At 38.6% G+C, this 19521-nt stretch overlaps 1 long non-coding RNA gene across 1 annotated transcript in view; it reads left to right on the forward strand.

The window, feature by feature from the left end:
- Positions 1–19521, forward strand: part of LOC306642121 — a 770670-nt gene that overhangs the window by 697625 nt on the left and 53524 nt on the right. The window lies entirely within an intron of this gene.

A 19521-nucleotide genomic window follows, 5' to 3' on the forward strand; every position in this document is an offset into this window, starting at 1 on the left:
GGTCACTGGGACTGAAATAAATTTAGGAATTCTGGCAATCACAGCCAGAGGAAATAATGAAGCATCCCAACAACTAGATACATAACACTTTTGGTTAGTGCAGTTAAGGACCTCAGTATCATAATCATTGTTAATAGTAATGTTAATATTAAACTTAGAACTGTTAGACAGAATGAACACAAACAGAGACGTGACACACACCGGAGTAGGGGGTAAAGATTGATAAAAGAAAGAGTAATTGCCCTCACACCCTGTATAGCTATAAGCAGTTGTATTACTTCCCTTTATATAGTCTTGCTTTTGACTGCACCCTTATTGAATGAGAGAGATTGCCTCCCTGTATCATGGCGGTTTCTGAGGTGGCTAACCGGAGGAAGCAAAGACTACCCCTTAACTTGAAGTTTAGACAAGTAATAAGTGGCTTAACAGTGGAACCAGCTGGTAGGTAAGGGATACCTAGAAGTTCTGTACTAGGAAATAATTGAGGGAAAACTTGTGTGCCAAGAGTGATATATCCCCAAAAGTTTTAGGAAGAGCTAACAACAGCAGGCTTACCACCATCACCAACATTTTGTGTTTCAGTGCCATTTTCTTTCTTATGGATAGTTCTTACCAACCACTCTGGGACCCAGATAGGCTGTTGTTGGTCCTGAGGAAAAACACAAACAGATCCTCTCCCCCAAATTAATACCGGGTCAGGTCCTTTCCAGGACCCAGTCAAGATGTCTTTCCACATTGCTTGTGGATGGCCACCAGACATTCCACTAAAATGTCTATCAGCCACAGTACAGCCCATAGCATCCAAATTTAAAAAATTGAGGGTGAATAAAGCAAGGTTAAATCTGTTCTTGGGGGTGCTAATGCCCCTATTCCCCCTTTTTGTTTAGTTAAGCAGACTTTCAATGTTTGATTAGCCCTTTCCACTATAACTTGTCCTTGTGGATTGTAGGACAATCCCGTAGAATGATAGATATTAAACTTTGAGCAGAACTGTTGAAATGAAGAAGAAGTATACGCAGGTCCATTATCTGTTTTAACTGATTTTGGCTTTCCCATAGTAGCAAAGGCTTAAAGGCAATGACTCATTACATCTTTTGTCTTTCTCCTGTATGGGCGGTAGCATATATATCCAGAGTAGGTATCTACAGTTACATGTACAAATCTTAAAGTACCAAATTCAGGGATATCGGTGACATCCATCTGGAAGGAGTCCTCTAGGATTGACTCCAAAATGAGGATCAGATAAATGAGGCACAAGGCACACAGGCAGGACACTGTTTTACTATATTTCTGGCTTGTTCTTTTGTAATGTTATATTTTACCTTGAGAGTAGCAGCATTGACATGAAAATCTTTAGGGAAATTAATTGCTTCTTGCACAATATTAAACACATGAGAATCTCGAGTAGTTGAGTCTGCAGTAGAATTTCCTTGAATTTGTCCAGGTAAGCCTGAATGTGCTCTGATATGGCCTATATATGGAGGTTCTTTGCAAGCCCACAGAAGAGTTTATACTTGATAAAAGCATTGTTGTAAGGTAGATTGAGGACTAATGGGTCCATCTCTCTCAAGCCATGGCACAAGCTGGACCATATAGAGACTGTCAGTATAAATATTTAGAGATTCCTCAGGAAATGTTTGTAAGGCAGATATTATTGCTTCTAGTTCAGTTTTTTGAGCAGACTTATGAGAAGTAATAATAGTCTGTACTTTATCAGAAACTACTGTATCTGTACTGGAGGAGGAGCCGTCTGTAAAGATTGCTTTTGTTGCTGGAATAGGTTGAGCCTTAAAAACCTGAGGGAAAATAACAGGATGTCTTTTGAAGAAGCTGACAATAGGTGAACTTGGCAAGTGATTTCAAATGTGGCCATAGTGGAACAATAGACAATTGCCCAATCTTCATTATTGTTAACTAGTATTTCAATCTGTTTTGCTGTGTGTGGGACAATAACTGTCTGAGGATGAACTCCAAAAATCGAAGGGCTGTATTAAGTCCTAATGCAACTAGATTTGCCACATCACAGGATATGGGGAAACAATATTTTGGGGGGACACTGGCAAATGGATCCATATCAGGGGTCCAGTTTGCCACAACAGATCTATAGGAGTATAATCAGAATCTAACACTACGAGGTTAAAAGGCAAGGATAGATCACTATGAGTGCAGGAGTATCCAGAATTCCATTCAGTGCTTGACAAAGATCCTCTGGAGGATGATTGCAAAGGCTCATCCTAAAGGGAATTGCCGGATGTTTTGCTCCAGAGCATGGTGTTTTTTCTGCTGTGTTTTTCTGATAATATATTACTCATTTCAGTCTGAACGGATTGCTTAGGGGATGAGGGGAATACAACAAAGATTGCAGAAAATATTGCCTACAATCTGAAAAACAATGGGTCTTTACCACTAACAAAATTAAAAATAATTTTGCAACTGTGCAATGAGTCCCTGAAAGCCTCTGGAGAAAATAGTTATAGATCTGCATTTGTCTCCAACAGGCTGGTTAAATTCTAAGGATGGTTTTGTTTATGTGCAGTGGTGGGGTAAAAGAATAAGGTTTCACAACATTCCTTCCTTTCTACAAAGAATAGGTCACTCCTATAATAAACGTTAGTGCACAATGCCCTGTTCTGGAAAAAAAAGAGCTATATAAGACAATGTAATTTATTCAGTAAAAAAAATAACTTGGCCATGAGAATCACTGTGACCGCTGCTCTCCTGTAGCCTTTAACTCAGCAATTTAGATATTAACCAGATGGACCTAGTAGAGATGGTCACATGAGATTACTTGTCTATCACTTTAACCACAAGAGTAATAAGAATAGTCTTAGGTCACATAGAGTTTAGATATTAAGGAAATAAATATTGTATTAGCTTATTGACATAGTTAGATATTCTTGAAACAATTGTGATTAGGTAAGGATAATCTGTAAGGTTACCGTTTTCTCATAATCTTTCTGTTCCTTGTTAAAAACAATTTCTGCCTATGCTTTGGAGACTTCTTTAATATTAACCACAAGATTGCCATTATAGCCTGAAGAAAAATGTATATAGACCCAGCCTTCTTCAGAATAAAGTGGGAGTAATTGCACTATAACTAGAGTCTGTGTCTTTCATTCTCCATCCATCACCAACGCTGTCTCCACGCGCCCCGTTTACCAGTGTGGAACCCATGGACTCCTCCTAGGGCTGGACCTCAGCATATGAGCATTTTCTACAGTTGTTCTACTAATTTTAAGGCTTTTCTACCTTCAGGAGTTAAATTTCTGGGGGATGTAGGGTCTGAATATCCTTGGAGAATATCAAACAGAGGCTTAAGTTGACCAGTGGTGAATCCCAAATTTGGCCTTATCCAATTTATATCACCTAATAATTTTTGGAAATCATTTAGTCTTAAGCTTTTCCATGGCTAATTGAATCTTTTGTGGCCTAACACAGGTATCTAATATTTGATGCCCTAGAAAGGTAATAGGGCTGTGGGTTTCCATCTTTTGTAGGGCCACATGTAATCCCCATTTTCCTAGGGTCTCGATAATATTGTCAAATACCCCCTAATAAAGTCTCCTGGTCCCTATGAGCCAAAAGAATATCATCCATATAATGGAGACAATAAAGTTCCTTATAATTTTGTCTAATCTGTGATATAGTCTGGCCAACATATATTTGACACATAGTGGGACTATTTGCCATTCCCTGGGGAAGGACCACCCACTGGTATCTAGTATTAGGCCCTTTATTATTTAAAGAAGGAACAGAAAAGGCAAATCGAGGGCTATCCTCAGGATAAACAGGAATGGAAAAGAAACAATCTTTTATATCTATAGAAATGATATGATCATGTTTTGGAATAGCAGCTACCAAGGGGAGACCCAGTTGCACCGGGCCCATAATCTGCATACTGGAATTTATGACTCTCAGATCTTGATGTACAATATTTTGCCCAATGCCTTCCTTTTTGGCACCGGGAACATAGACCTCGGGCAGGTTGACTTGTCCCTTGTTGTTCTCCAGTCTTAGGTGTTCCCCTGGGCTTTAATCCTATGGATCCTTCAGGGTAGTCTTTTCTGAAGTGCTCTTCTTGCCCACACTTAAAGCATATTTTTCTTCTAGCTCCTAATGGCCCCTGATTTGGCCCATGAAGAGCAGTGGCTATTACTTGTCCTGTTATGACTGCATCATTGATATCCCTGCAGACCTTTATATAGGTACTTAAATCTTTATTTTTCTATGGTCTTATAGTTTCTTTACACCATCTATTTGCTTGTTCATAAGGTAATTGTTTTATTAAGGGCATTGCTTGTTCTGAATCCCCAAATACTCTAGCAGCAGTTTGGATTAATCAATCAACAAAATCTGCAAATGGTTTTTTGCTCCCTGAATCACCTTGGACAACTGTCCCTGTAAATCTCCTGTCTCTTGAATTAATTTCCAGGCTTTACTGGCAGCAGCAGCAATTTGTGTGTACACCCCAGGATCATAAATAATCTGCTGTTGAATACCTTCATAGTTTCCTTCTCCTGTTAGCATTTCTACATTTCTTTGGGGAAACCTGTGGAAGTGTTACAGCGTGCCATTTCTAATGAGGCTTCCTACCATGCAGTTTTCCACACTAGGTACTGCCTGCCTGATAGTACAGCTTTACATAGCCTTTTCCAATCTTCTGGCACTAGATTTAGCCCCACAACTGATTCCAACATACTAATTGTAAATGGGGCCTGTGGATCATACATAGCCACTGCTTCCCTAAAATTTTTTTACTGTTTTGAAATCTAGAGCTTGGTGGAATCTTTTTCTATTTTGGTCCTCTAGCACAGGGAAGAATTGTGGGACTGCTGAGGTTTTCTTTAATGGGGGTTTCCTCTCCTCGGTGTGAGAAACCCATCTGATTTATAGCATGAGCTAACTCCTCCCAAGGTTACTTTGGGGGATACAGGGGGGAAGGCTGCCTGGTGGGGAGCTGCTGCCTCCAGGAAGGGATTGAGATTCCTTCCTGACATAGCTGATGGGGGCGACTGTGTCCCTGATGCTCTTTCTAATTCCTCCCTGTAAGCCCCTCCTCCTCTTTTTCCTTTTCATGAGAAGTTACACTTAGTTGTTTCTTTATCTCTTCCAGACACATATTTCTTTCTTCTACTAAAGATTTTATTCTGCCTTTCTCAGATGTAGACATTCCTTAGTGAGCTGTCACATGGGAAAAGTACCTCTAGGTAATGGGGATTGCTTTTCTGCATTGATAAGATCCTCTTTATGATGTTCCCATTGTGGAATATTTAGGACTCCCTCTTCCAAAAACCAAGGACTAACCTTGGCCTGCGTGATTACATATGCTATTATAGGAGATCATTTTACGGCAGCCCCATTAGTCTTAAGTACATCTTGTATGACTCTTATCATTTGATTTTTTTGACACTTGTGACCCCATTCTGGAGTTATTCGGCCTCCTTTACCGGGGTAATGTAGACTCCCTTTACCGAGGTATATGGTCTCCTTCACTGGGACTGTGGGGTCCCTTTCACCAGGACTGTGTGACCTCCCCCTTACAATCTCTGGCCTGAGATTTCTGGGAGGTTATCCTACAGTTTCCCTATAGCTTACTTTAAGTTACTTAGTTTTCCTATAGCTTACCTTAAGTTACTTACCTGGGAGGACACTGAAGGAGAAAGAAGTTCCCCATACAGGCCACCACTTGTTCCATCCAGTGGAACTGGTGTGGAGAAAGGAGACACCGCCAATCTTTAGTTGACGAGATTTATTGTGTCCCCCCTGTTTTTCTGCCTCCTTTGTTCTGCTACTATCTCCCTTCTTCTTCCCTCTCCCTCTCTCCTCCTCCAGGCTCCTAGTGTATCAGCCAATTATAGCAAAGATTTTTCTCATGCAGGAGAGCACGCAGAGAAATGCCAGCATAACACTATATAAATCACGAGCTGTCCATGCGCAGCATGATATTAGATAGTCAATCCTTGAGCTTGGTGCTAACACGTCATAAGTCTCCAAGGAACTATTAAGCAAGCAGCCTTTTTGGGTACTTCCTTATTTTGGTAGCCAGTGCCCTTTGGCTCACTGCCAGGCACCATCTTGTCCAAGACGACCCCCAACACCCAACATGTAATCTGATGCTTTTCTCACAGCCTTTAAAATTCCATCTTTATTTTGTATGCTAAGTATTTTCATTATAATGCTCCTTTGTGTGGATCTGTTGTAATTTTATGTACATTTGGTGTCCTGTAAGTTTCTTATATTTGATTTTCCTTTTCACTCTTCAGATTTGGAAAATTTTCTGATATTATTTCATTGAATAGTTTATTCATTCCTTTGGTTTGTATCTCTGTGCTTTCCTAAGTCCTAATAATTCTTAAATTTGATCTTTTCAGGATATTCTTTCATTCTTGGAAGTTCTGTTAGGAATTTCTTACCATCCTATCTGGCCAACTTTGTTTTCAAGATTAAACATTTTGTCTTCATTATCTGAGGTTCTTTCTTGCATGTGATCTAGCCTGTTGGTTATACTTTGCATTAGTTTTTAATTTGGTTTATTGTTTTCTTCATTTCAAGGATTTCTGTTTGGTTTTTATCAGAATTTCCATCTCTTTATTGTAATGGTCTTTTTTCCCTACATTTGCTCTTTTAACAGTTTATTGGTGCAATCATTCATTGCCTGCATTTTCTCTCTTATCTCATCATTTGTTTCTCAGCTAATTTTAATTATGTACATTCTGAGCTCCCTTTCTGACATTTCTTCTGCAGTGCTGTCATTGGTTTCTATTTATAGAGCATCTAGGTTTGCTTGGGACATGTTCTTCCTTGTTTTTTATGTTGTCCGTGTATCTTCCTATCCAGCAGTGAGTCCGATGTATTGCAGTTTTCCCCCTATAGACTTGTAATGTCCCTGCAGGTTTCCAATACCTCACCCTAAAGTGAGAGATGAATATTAACAGGACAGTGTGCATCTTTAAGCCAAATAGTCCCTATTAAGGTATTAACTATATTATCTTAATAAACAGGGAGGATGTGTTTGATTATTATCTACAGCATAACAAATAGGTTTGCAATTAAGACCACAGTTTCCAATGATGGACAAAGAAGATGGTGGGATATGGAATATAATGTTAATGATACAAGAGGTGAGTTTATAGAGGTATTATGTTGTAGGAATAGTGAAAGCAGAATTAAAAGGAACGGGTTGTTGAATGAGAAAAGTGAGAATCTCCAAGAAAACAGATAGATAAGATGAACATAGGGTTAGAAAAATATTAATTAAATAAAATAGGAATAATAGTAGATGTAATTAGAATAGTCAAAATACTACTAATAAAAAAATTCTACAATAAATCTATACTGTACTCCTAGTCTTTAGTAGCCTGAGTTTTGAGAGAGACTTGATAATATGGTGTCCCAAGAAGGGTGCTGTCCCATTAGGCATGGTGGCCTCCATGTTGGAAATAGTCCATGCTAGTGGGCAGAGGTGACCCATCTTTTGGTTGATGGTCAGCCACAGTGGAGGCACTAGGCAACACAGGGAAAGGGTGGCAGACCACAGGCTGGGGTGCAGGCTCTGGAGACATTGGACTGGGGTGAGGGTGCCAGAGAAGGCCAGTGTTAGCTGGGTCGGGTCCAGGAACAGAGAAAGGGCACAGGTACTGGGCCTAGTGTGCCAGGGCTGCATGCAGTTTCTTAATGTTTCCAAGGGAGAAACAGGGTCTTTAGTACTCCATTATTTTTTCACATCACTCTATATTCTAAATTCCCAAGTGTTTTATGGATATCCTTTCTAAGAATGCATCCAAATTCACATAGATATTTCCAAATGCATTGTAAATAAAGATATCTCAGCTTTTCTTTTTAACACTAATCATCAGTTCAGGTATGGCATTGAATAAGTATGCAAAAAGATCCTTTTTTGCAGAATATAATTATCAAAACAATATTTCTGGAGGAAGATGGGAAGAGTAGAGGAAGGGGATCTGTTGAAGGAAGGCGGTAAAAAGGGAAGGCATTTGGAATTACCTGGGAACAGAAATCTACCATATTATGCTATTTCCATGTATGCATATACCACAATATATTAGTAACTCAAATCATTCACAATTACACATGTATATGTATATCATCTTAATTAAATTAAAGTAATAGAAGATCTAGACAGTAGAGCTAGCATATCTTGGGAAGGGAAGAGGACAAGACAGAGAAAGTATTAAGGTATGCAATTGATTGGTATGTGCATGCATGAATTTGAAATCATAAAATTCACTATTATCCAAAATTACAATGAACTAAAAAAGAAAGGAAAAGAAAAGAAAGGAATTTTGCACAAAGTTCCCAAGCAGAAAAGTGTTCAATTCTGCCCTTGTCAAACTTTGGACATCTAATTTATCATGCTTTTTCCAGGCCACCTATCCTCCCACTTCCTTGGCAACCATCTGAGAGGAAAACCTTATTCCCCAGTTTCCAGGAGAAACTCTGGTCCTTGAGCTGCAGGGAGGAAGCCCTTAGACTGCTCCTCCTTGACATATGTGCTTCATTTACATACTGTGAATGATGAGCTAAGTGCAAAGTGTTTTCTTGTTACTCCATGGGCTAGAGAAATATTGACTAACAAATATCAGTTACTACTTCCCTAAAGCCTCAGAATTCCTAACTTCTCTATCCCAAAAATATGTTACCACCTCCAAATCCCTACTGAGAGACAAGTAGCCATTTAGATTTTGTTCATAATCGGCTAAAAACTAACTGATCATAAACATAACAGAGATAGTGACAATAAGAATCTTGATGTAAAAACTTTGTTTTCAAAAACTGATGAAAATGTAGTGCCTGGACTGCAGAACTTCGTGGTAGCAGAAAGAGAATTGCTAAGAAGCATGGACTAACAGAAGTGGTGTGTCCAATCGGCAGAATGTCAGTTATCTCTCCCATCTCAATCAACACAGTGCATACTAGTTGCAGTCATGAAGAAGGTGTTCATGTTAATATTCATCAGCAAATGGATAATTTGTGTGCTCAGCCATACTAAAATAAGAAATAAGTGTGTGTAACATGCCGTCACTGATTCCATGTTGACAAGGGTAAACAAGTGAAACTGACAGTGAAATATGTGAAATATGACTTCATCATATTTCCAGAGTGGTTGGAGACTCTGCCATTTCTACTTTCATGAATATATCACTATAAGGAATGTATTTTTTAGTTATAACTAAATTATTCAAATTCTATTCCCTTTTCTAGAAAAGAACACAAATAACTCACAGACATAAGAATACACTCATTAATTTTCTATAGCTGCATCAAGGTAAATACATCTTTTATTTTTTAACATTTTCAGTGAAAACACAGATTGCTCCACATATACTTTCTTAATTTTGTGAAGAAGGGCTCATTCATTCATGCAATATTTAGTATAAGAATGAAATTTAGTATAAATGAAAGAAATGATAAACCAAATTTAAAATTCAATAGAAAGCATCAACAACATAATAGACATCATGGAAGACAGAATCTCAGAAAATGAGGACAAAATATTTAATCTTGAAAATGAAGTTGAACAAACTGAGGAGGTGTTAAGAAATCAAGAACAGAACCTGCAAGAATCATGGGTTATCGTGAAAAGACCAAATTAAGAATTATTGGGATTGAGGAAGACAGAGATACAATCCAGAGGCATGAACAACCTAGTCAATGAAATAATATCAGAAAATTTCCCAAACTGGTAAAATGAAATGAAAAATCAAATATAAAACACGGAACACCAGGTGCACAAAATTATAACAGATCCACACCAAGACACATTATAATGAAAATAACTCACGGTCAAGAAAAAGATAGGATTTTAAAGGCTGCAAGAGAAATGCATCAGTTTACATATAAGGGGAAACCAATATGAATATCAGCAGATTTCTTAGACTCTAAAATCAAGATGGGCCTGGAACAATATATTTCAAGCTCTGAAAGAACAGAGATGCCAACCAAGAATGCTATACTCAAAAAACTAACCTTCAGATTTGACAATGAAATAAAATAAAATCTTGCCACAAAAATTAAAAGAATTTACAAATAGAAATTCTGCCCCAAGGAACATTCTCAGCAAAATATTTTGTGAGGAGGAAGTGAAAAGCAACAATACAAGTCAGCATAGGCAGGAACTAACCTAAAAGAAAAGCCAATCAAAGGATAAGTAAAAATCCAAAAATAAGCCAAAATAACCAGGAATACAAATCATATCTCAATAATAACCTTGAATGTCAATGGACTAAACTCAATATTCAAAAGACATAGACTGGCAGATAGGATTAAAAAGAAAGACCCAACAATATGCTGCCTTCAAAAGACTCATCTCATAGAAAAAGACATCCACAGACTAACGGTGAAAGGATTGGAAAAACACATGATGCAAATGGACCCAGTAAAAATGCAGGGCTCACCATCCTCATATCAGATAAAGGGGACTTGAAACCTAAGTTCATCAGAAGGGATAAAGAAGTACATTTCATACTGCTTAAGGGAAGCATAAAACAGCAATATGAAACAATTTTAAATATTTACGCCCCAAACAATGGAGTATCTATTTATATCAAAAACAAATCCTTCAATTTTAAGAATCAAATAGACCAAAACACATTAATAGTGGGAGACTTTAAAACCCTGTTCTCACCACTGGATAGATCCTCCAAACCAAAACTGAACACAGAAACTATAGAACTAAATAATACAATCAATGATATGGACTTAATGGATATTTACAGAGTATTTCATCCATCATCGAGCGAATATACTTTCTTCTCAGCAGCTCATGGATCCTTCTCCAAAATAGACCATATATTCTGCCACTAAGAAGCCATAAATAAATACAAAAAATAGAGATACTACCTTGTATCCTATCAGACCACAATGGAATACAATTAGAAATAAATAATAAAATAGCAAACAAAAACTACTCATACACCTGGAGATTAAATAATATAATATTGAATGATTCAATGATAATGAAGACATCAGGGAAGAAATAAAAAAAAAATTCTTAGCGGTAAATGAGAACAATTACACATCAAAATTTCTGAGACACTATGAATGCAGTACTAAGTGAAAAGTTCATTACATTGAGCTCATACATTAAAAACATAAAAGTCAACAATTAAATGACCTAACAGTACACCTCAAAGCTCTTTTTTGGTGTAAAAGAAGACAGAAAATAATTAAAATTAGAGCTAATATCAATGAAATTGAAACAAAAGAAACATTTCAAAAAATTGAAAAATCAAAAAGTTGGTTCTTTGAAAAAGTAAACAAAATTGATAAAACCCTAGCCACACTAATGAAGAGAAGGAGAGAGAAAATGCAAATGACTAGAATCCAAGATGAAAAAGGGAAGATCATGAAAGACACCATTGAAATACATAACATAATTCAAAGTTATTTTGAAAAAATATATTCCAACAAAATAGAAAATATTGTAGATATTGGTAAATTTTTAGAGACATATGATCTTCCAAAACTGAATCAGGAAGACGTACACAATCTAAACAGATCGATTTCAAGCACTGAAATAAAAGAACACATCAAAAGCCTATTCTCCATGGCCTTGGGAGGAAGGGGATATGAAGAGTCATTTCTACAGTTGACTAGGTCTATATAAATGCAAGATAGATCTTTGAAGAGGAACACTTTAAAAATATGATAACAAAGCTGGTTAACTGATTATTAAGAAGAGAAAAATGGTAATAATTATAGAACCATGTAATAAGAACCAGAAAAAGAATCCCGAGGGTTTCAAGATGGCGGCCTAGAGGGTGGCTGCATTTCATGTTGCTCCAGGACTCAGGATTCAAAAGAGGAGATATTGAGAGACTTGGGACCAACTCAAACCGGCCTGGTGAGTCTCTCCCGTTGGGGAGGCATCCCGGATGGGGTGATAGTCCCGGAACGCAGGGAACATTGTGGAGTAGAGCTGCACTGCGAGACACCCCTCCCCCCGCTGGAGCAGTGAACTCAGACAACTGGAAGCGTCATAGAGGAGGCCACTCAGCACAGTGCTGGGACTTGGAGCAACCACTGGGGCTCCTGCAGCTGCCCAGAGGAGGAGCGGCAAGGAGAGCTGTTTGGACACAGAGCAACCACCTCTGAACACCGGGGACCTGCCCGGAGGAGGGGGGAGGAGGAGTGTGGCCGCTTGGATACGGAGTGACTATACCAGAGCTACAGGCGGTTGCCAGAGGAGGAGTGGCGCAGAGAGCTGTTTGGACTCAGAGTGACTGATTCTGAACACCAGAGCCTGCCCTGAGGAGGAGGAGGAGGAGGAGGTGGAGGAGGAGGAGGAGCACGGCCACTTGGATTCGGAGTAACTGCACCAGAGCTATAGACGGTTGCCAGAGAAGGAGCTGCGTGGCGAGATGCTTGGACTCAGAGGAACTGTTTCTGAACACCGGGGCCTGCCTGGAGGAGTAGGAGGAGGAGGAGGAGGAGGAGCGTGGCAGGTTGTTTGGTCTCACAGTGACTGCATTAGAGCTCCAGGCGGCTGCTCAGAGGAGGAGGCGATTGGTGAGTTGTTTGGACTCAAAGCGACTGCTCGTGAACACCTGGGGGCTGACTGGAGGAGAAGCACGGTGGGTCGCTTGGTCTCGAGTGGCCGCACCAGAGCTCCAGGCAGCTGCCGGAGGAGGCATGCAGTGGGTCACATGGATTCAGAGCGACTCAGAGCGATTGCTCCTGAACACCCGGGGGGTTACCTGGAGGAGGAGGAGGAACGGGGTGGGTCACTTGGCCTCAGAGTGACTGCCCAGGGCTACGGGTGGTTGGCGGGAGGGGGAGGCACGCAGTGAGTTGCTTGGACTCCTGGTGACCGCATTGGAACACCAGGTGGCTGTCTGGAGGAACAGGCATGCGGCAGGTCTCTGGGACTCTGAGAGAATGTACGGGGCTCCAGGTGGCTGCTCACAGGAGGGGCCATACAGCCAGGCGATTAAGTGCAGAGCAGGGTCCCATGACCTAGGAGGCTTCTTGGAGGAAGAACTGCACAGAGACACGCTTAGGGGCAGAGCGAAGGTTCCAGGACTGCGAGCAGATTCTCTGAGGAGGGGCAGGCTAAGGAGATTCATCTGCGAAGGGTGAGGCTCCCAGGCCCAGGAGGTAGGGCCGGGCCCCTGGGAACATTGCAGAGTAAGGCAGCCCAGCCCAGGCGGTAGCTGTAAATTGAGGGGAACCTCTAGGAGGGGAACTGACCAGCGAGACCTCCCCACCATGTGAGTCTTTCCTGCTGGGTGAGGTTTCCCCACAAGGACGGTAAAACCAGAGACACAGGCCCAAACAGGCCTTGCCTCAGTGCACAGCCTAGTTCCCCTATGGATGACTATTGGTCAACAAGTGGAGGCACCTCTGCCCACTAGCAGGGATTATACCCCACCTGAAGGCCACCACTCCTAGAGAGGCAGTTTCCTTGTGGAGCACCGCATTATCAACTTCCTCCAAGACTTCAGCCTACTGAAGGCTAAGAGGGGATATACTAGAAATCTTCAGGGACAATGAAAGTCATTGGAGGAAATCTGCAATATCTCAGCGGTACACTGATACCTGTACAATGTGAGAAAACAAGGGAAGAAAATGCCCCCCAAAAATCTAGATGTTACATCAATAAAACCCAATGACAGCATGGCAGAAGAAATGACAGAAAAGGAGTTCAGAATGTACATAATTAAAATGATCAGGGAAGCAAATGATGAGATGAAAGAGCAAATGCACGCACTGAATGATGAGATGAAAGAGCAAAGGCAGGCATTGAATGATCGCACCAATCGACATTTAAAAGAGCAAATACAGGAAGCAAAAGATCATTTCAATAAAGAGTTAGAGATATTGAAAGAAAACCAAACAGAAATCCTTGACATGAAGGAAACAATAAACTAAATTAAGAACTCCATAGAAAGCATATACAGTAGGATAGAACACCTGGAAGACAGAACCTCAATCATTGAAGACAAAATATTTAACCTTGAAAACAAAGTTGAACAAACAGAGAAGATGGTAAGAAATCATGAACAAAATCTACAAGACCTATGGGATATCATGAAAAGGCCAATTTTAAGAATTATTGGGATTGAGGAAGGCTTAGAGAAACAAACCAAAGGGATGAACAAGCTATTCAGTGAAATAATATCAGAAAATTTCCCAAACCTGAAGAATGAAATGGAAAACCAAGTTCAAGAGGCTTATAGGACTCCAAATACACACAATTACAACAGACCCACACGAAGGCATATTATAATGAAAATACCTAACATACAAAATAAAGACAGAATTTTAAAGGCTGTGAGAGATTTGAACCAAATTACATGCAGGGAGAAACCAATACGGATATCAGCAGATTTTTCAATCCAGACCCTAAAAGCTAGAAGGGCCTGGAACAACATTTTTCAACCCCTAAAAGAAAATGGATGCCAACCAAGAATCTTATACCCAGCAAAACTTACCTTCAAACGTGACGATGAAATAAAATCTTTCCATGATAAACAAAAGCTAAAAGAATTAAGAAAAACAAAGCCAGCACTACAGAACATTCTCAGCAAAATATTCCATTAGGAAGAGATGAAAAACAAAGAAGCAAATCAGCAAAAGGAGGACTTATCCTAATGTAATTGTCACATAGAGGAGGAACCAAGTCATGCCAAATAAATAAATAAATAAATAAAATTTACAAAATGAACCAAATGACTGGGAAACCAAATCATATCTCAATAATAACCCTGAATGTTAATGGTCTGAATTCCTCAATCAAAAGACATAGACTGGCAGATTGGATTAAAAAGAAAGATCCAACAATATGTTGCCTACAAGAGACTCACCTCATAGAAAAAGATACCCATAGACTAAAGGTGAAAGAATGGGGAAAAACATACCATGCACATGGACTCAGCAAAAACACTGGAGTATCCATCCTCATTTCAGATAATGTGGACTTCAAGCCAAAGTTAGTCAGAAGGGATAAAGAAGGACATTTCATACTGCTGAAGGGAAGCATAAATCAGCAAGATATAACAATCATGAACATCTATGCCCCAAACAGTGGCTCATCCATGTATGTCAAACAAATCCTTCTCAATTTCAGAAACCAAATAGACCATAACACAATAATACTAGGTGATTTTAACACCCTTCTCTCACCACTGGACAGATCTTCCAAACAAAAATTGAACAAAGAAACCATAGATCTCAATAACACAATCAATAATTTAGACTTGACAGACATTTATAGATTATACCATCCAACCAAGAGCGAATACACTTTCTTCTCAGCAGCACATGGATCCTTCTCTAAAATAAACCATATATTATGTCACAAAGCTAATGTTAGCAAATACAAGAAGATAGAGACACTACCTTGTATTCTATCAGATCATAATGGATTGAAGTTAGAAATAAATGAAAGAGTAAAAACAGAAACTATTCCAACATCTGGAGATTAAACAAAATGTTATTATATGATGAATGGATAACAGAAGATATTTGGAAGGAAATTAAAATTTCTTAGAGGTAAATGAGAACAAAGAAACATCATATCAAAATCTCTCGGACACTATGAAAGCAGTACTTAGAGAGACATTTATTTCATGGAACGCATTTAATAAGAGAAGTAAAACTCAACAAATAAACGACCTAACACTACAGCTCAAAGCCCTAGAAAAAGAACAGACCAGCACCAACAGTAGGAGAAAACAGGAAATAGTTAAACTCAGAGATGAAATCAATAAAATTGAAACAAAAGAAACAGTACAAAAAATTGACAAAATAAATAGTTGGTTCTTTGAAAAAATAAAGAAAATTGATAAACCTTTAGCCACACTAACAAAGAGAAGTCGAAAGAAACCCAAATCACTAAAATTCTAAATGAACAAGGAAATATCACAACAGCCAGGATTGAAATACAAAACATAATTAGAAGCTATTTTGAAAATCTATACTCCAACAAAATAGAAAATTTTGAAGACATCAACAGGTTTCTAGAGACATATGAATTGCCTAAACTGAACGAGGAGGACATACACAATTTAAATAGACCAATTTCAAGTACTGAAATAGAAGAAGTCATCAAATGCCTACCATCAAAGAAAAGTCCGGGACCAGATGGGTTCTCAGCCGAGTTCTACAAAACCTTAAAGAAGAGCTCATTCCAATACTTCTCAAAGTATTCCATGAAATAGAAGAGGAGGGAACCCTCCCAAACTCATTCTATGAAGCCAATATCACCCTGATACCTAAACCAGACAGACACTCATCAAGGAAAGAAAATTTCAGACCAATATCCTTAATGAACATCGATGCAAAAATTCTCAACAAAATTTTAGCAAATCGCATACAAAAACATATTAAAAGATAGTGCACCATGATCGAGTGGGTTTCATCCCAGGGATGCAAGGTTGGTTCAACATCAGGAAATCAATAAATGTAATTCACCATATCAATAGACTCAAAGTCAAGAATCACATGATTATTTCAATAGATGCAGAAAAAGCATTTGATAAAATACAGCACCCCTTCATGCTCAAAACACTAGAAAAAATAGGGATAGTGGGAACATTCCTTAACATTGTAAAGGCCATCTATGCTAAGCCCATGGCTAATATAATTCTAAATGATGAAAAACCGAGAGCATTCCCCCTAAAAACTGGAACAAGGCAGGGATGCCGTCTTTCACCACTTCTACTCAACATCGTTCTGGAGACTCTAGCCAGAGCAATTAGACAATGCAAAGAAGTTAAAGGGATACGAATTGGAAAAGAAGAACTCAAACTATCCCTATTTGCTGATGATATGATTATATATTTAGAGGAACCTGGAAATTCCACCAGAAAACTCTTAGAACTCATAAGTGAATTCAGTAAAGTAGCAGGTTATAAGATCAATGCTCATAAATCCAACACATTTTTGTACATAATGATGAACCTTCAAAAAGAGAAATTAGGAAAACTACCCCATTCACCTTAGCCTCGAAAAAAATAAAATACTTGGGAATCAATCTCACAAAGGAGATGAAAGACCTCTACAATGAGAACTACAGAACACAAAAGAAAGAAATTAAAGAAAACCTTAGAAGATGGAAAGATCTCCCATGTTCTTGGATAGGAAGTATTAAAATTGTCAAAATGGCCATACTACCTAAAATGTTATACAAATTCAATGCAATTCCAATTAAAATCCCAATGACATACCTTACAGAAATAGAGCAAGCAATTATGAAATTCATCTGGAAGAATAAGAAACCCAGAATTGCTAAAGCAATTCTTAGCAGGAAGAGTGAAACAGGGGGTATTGCAATACCAGATCTTCAACTCTACTACAAAGCAATAGTAACAAAAACGGCATGGTATTGGTACCTAAATAGAAAGGTAGATCAATGGTACAGAATAGAGGACACAGACACAAACCCAAATAAATACAGTTTTCTCATACTAGAGAAAGGGGCCAGAAATATGCAATGGAGAAAAGATAGCCTCTTCAACAAATGGTGCTGGGAGAATTGGAAATCCATATGCAACAGAATGAAACTAAACCCATATCTCTCACCATGCATGAAACTAAACTCAAAATGGATTAAGGACCTCGGAATCAGACCAGAGACCCTGCAGATTATAGAAGAAAAAGTAGGCCCAGATCTTCAACATGTCGGCTTAGGACCAGACTTCCTCAACAGGACTCCCATAGGAGAAGAAATAAAAGCTAGAATCAACCACTGGGATAGATTCAAACTAAAAAGCTTTCTCTCAGCAAAGGAAACTATCAGCAATGCAAAGAAAGAGCCTACAGAGTGGGAGAAAATCTTTGCCAATCATACTTCAGATAGAGCACTAATCCCCAGAATCTATAAAGAACTCAAAAAACTCTACACCAAGAATACAAATAATCCAATCGACAAATGCGCTAAGGAAATGAATAGACACTTCACAGAAGAAAATCTACAAGCCATCAACAAACATATGGAAAAATGTTCAACATCTCTAGTAATAAGATAAATGCAAATCAAAACCACCCTAAGATTCCATCTCACCCCAATTAGAATGGTGATTATCAAGAATACAAGCAACAACAGGTGTTGGCGATGTGGGGAGAAAGGTACACTCATACGTTGCTGGTGGGACTGCAAATTAGTGCAGCCACTCTGGAAAGCAGTGTGGAGATTCCTTAGAAAACTTGGAATGGAACCACCATTTGACCCAGCTATCCCACTCCTCGGCCCATACCCAAAGGACTTAAAATCAGCATACTACAGAGATATAGCCACATCAATGTTCATAGCTGCTCAATTCACAATAGTCAGACTGTGGAACCAACCTAGATGTCCTTCAATTGATGAATGGATAAAGAAACTGTGATATATATACATATACATACACACACAATGGAATATTACTCAGCAATAAAGAATGATAAAATTATGGCATTTGCAGGCAAGTGGATGAAATTGGAGATATCATGCTAAGTGAGATAAGCCAATCTCAAAAAGCCAAAGGACGAATGATATCGCTAATAAGTGGATGATGACCCATAATGGGCGGAGGAAAGTGTTAGTGTTAGGGTTAGAGTTAGGGATAGGGAGGGGGCAAGAATGGAGGAAGGAAGGACTGTATAGAAGGAAAAGAGGGGTGGGAGGGGTGGGGGAAGGGAAAAAATAACAGAATGTATCAAACAACATTTCTCTATGTAAATTTATGATTACACAAATGGTATGCCTTTATGCCATGTACAAACAGACAAACAACATGTATCCCGTTTGTTTACAATAAAAAAATTAAAAAAAAATAAATAAAAAAGAAAAAGAAAAAGAATCCCTTTGTCCTCCTTAGGGAATCAGACATCACCACATATGGAAACAGGTGTTGCATGTCCTCATGGTCAGAAGTTCTTTTCTCCTCTTTTCTTTTACATTCCACTAATGTGTTCCTCTGAAATTGGAACAATAATATATGACTCAGTGGATCTCTCTGCTCTGTGAGGGGTGAGTGCCTGAAGGAGTGATCCCACAGGAAGCCCACAGGGTGGCAATCAGGTCATGTTTTCTCCTGAAATTTTTGATCTAAAAACCATAATGATTAAAAGAGTATTTTTGTTAGGGTTGTGAGGATCTGTTTTCATCTCTTGGATGAGGCTCTTCCCCTGTCTGGAATAGAAGTGATCATAACATCAAACTTGCTGAATTCATTTATATGTCCATGCAGAGCAATGCTCTTATGTACATCTAAGGAATGTGACACAAATCCTCCATGAAATAAGTGGAGCATTGTATTTATCTATTTCCAAAGTGTTTACATGTGGAGGTGGAAGGTATGACTTTAGAAACTTAGTTTCCTTTATTCTCTTACATCAAATTGTCTCTGTTTATTTTATACACATATATGTATGCATATATATGTATAGATAAAATTTTATATATATATATTTATATACAAATATACATATATCTTCGAAAAAATGTATATATAAAGATATTTAATTTTCTTATGTATATATACTTATATACATGTATAATTAAATAAGGTATTCTCT

The sequence above is a fragment of the Sciurus vulgaris genome (genome assembly GCF_902686455.1).
Source record: "Sciurus vulgaris genome assembly, chromosome: 12".
NCBI classification, from domain to species: Eukaryota; Metazoa; Chordata; class Mammalia; order Rodentia; family Sciuridae; genus Sciurus; species Sciurus vulgaris.